At 51.1% G+C, this 1,483-nt stretch overlaps 1 pseudogene; it reads right to left on the bottom strand.

The window, feature by feature from the left end:
- Positions 1–382: 382 nt before the first annotated feature.
- On the bottom strand, positions 383–917 carry LOC111534525 (annotated as a pseudogene).
- Positions 918–1,483: the final 566 nt, after the last annotated feature.

Here is a 1,483-nt window from a genome sequence, read left to right as displayed (position 1 = left end):
TTTTTTTTTTTTTTTTTTTTTTTTTGTATTTTTAGTAGAGACGGGGTTGCACCCTCTTAGCCAGGATGGTCTCGATCTCCTGACCTCGTGATCCGTCCATCTCGGCCTCCCAAAGTGCTGGGATTACAGGCGTGAGCAGCCACCGTGCCCGGCCGATGTCACCTACATCGTTTCTTTTCTTTTCTTTTTTTTTAAAGGACCAAAATGCATTTATTTAATATACATCACAAGGGTTCAACCGAGGCTTAATTTAAAAGACAAAAACAAAACAAAAATGATACCACAGCTCAAGATACAGAGTCCTATACAGAAATCACAAAAAGGACAGACCATCTAAGGAAAAATTAAGAAGACAACACAAGGACAGGCTGGGCAGCCTGGGTCAGGGCTTCTGGCTGGTGACCTGCTTTGAGTAGGTTTCTTGCAGGTACTTCTTAAAAGCTGTGGGGTTTTTCCAGAGCTCGGCAGCATGTGTGTTCAAGGGACTATCCATGTTGGGTTCTCCTAGAAGGCTCTGGATGGAGAGCAGAATGGTCCTGACGTCATATAGGGCAGACCACTTGTCCTTCAGGATGTCCAGGCATATGTCACCCTGGGTGTCCACGTTGGGGTGGTAGCAGGGTGTGAGGAATTGCACCGTGGGCGCATTGTAGGGGTAGCCACTGGGGAACTCCAGTGAGAGCTTATACCTCAGGCCTTCATATCCTGTTCCAGCTGCTCCATGGATGGTCCCTATGCATTTGAAAAGGTCTGATTCAGGGAAGGCGGAAACCCCTTTATCGCCAGACGTCATGAGGGTCATCAGCTCCTGCTGTAGCCTTTGGACCCCGGACCCCGGGCGGCGCCCCGCTCGGCTGGGCTCCTTCACGGGCGGCGGTGACGCTCGTGGCTGCTGGGTCGCGGTTTTGGGGAGCCATCCGGGCGGCGTTGGCAGAGAGACGGGAACTCGGGGAACACGACTGCAACTGCCCGATGTCACCTACGTGTCTTAGGAAAGACGTTAGCAGTCTAAATCCTCATCTGCTGTGCGTGGCACAGCATTATTTTACCGCTTTCTGGGATTTATAGTTGGCATCATTTGCACAGTGGCAGCGTGACGTGGCTGTGGGGAGCACAGAAGGCTTGTCCCCGGGGAAGCGGGCTCTTCTGGTTGCAACACGGTGCAGGCCAGCCCCCCCGCAAATAGGGAAGGTGCCGCAGCAAACCTCTGAGCAACCAAGAGGAAGAGCACCTGCTTGGAAAAGGTGACAAGCCACGAGGCCATGGGCCCAGTTATAAGGATTAATTGTGTTACGGGAATGGTTATAAACCTGAGCGACCTCAGAAGGTATTTGGAGGAGGCAATTATCAAGCCCCTTGATGGTCTGTGGTTGGATGCTGCGTACTTGGACAACAGTGCGAGCATGGCAGAAAATGTAGCTGTGTGTGTAGGGGAAAACCTCCAGAAAATCTTTCTGTGGGAGTTCTTTGTAAACTATTAATA

This window comes from Piliocolobus tephrosceles, unplaced genomic scaffold (genome assembly GCF_002776525.5).
Source record: "Piliocolobus tephrosceles isolate RC106 unplaced genomic scaffold, ASM277652v3 unscaffolded_23041, whole genome shotgun sequence".
NCBI lineage: Eukaryota > Metazoa > Chordata > Mammalia > Primates > Cercopithecidae > Piliocolobus > Piliocolobus tephrosceles.
The sequence above is the reverse complement of the archived record's forward strand: the minus strand, read 5'-3'. Positions and strand labels throughout refer to the sequence as shown.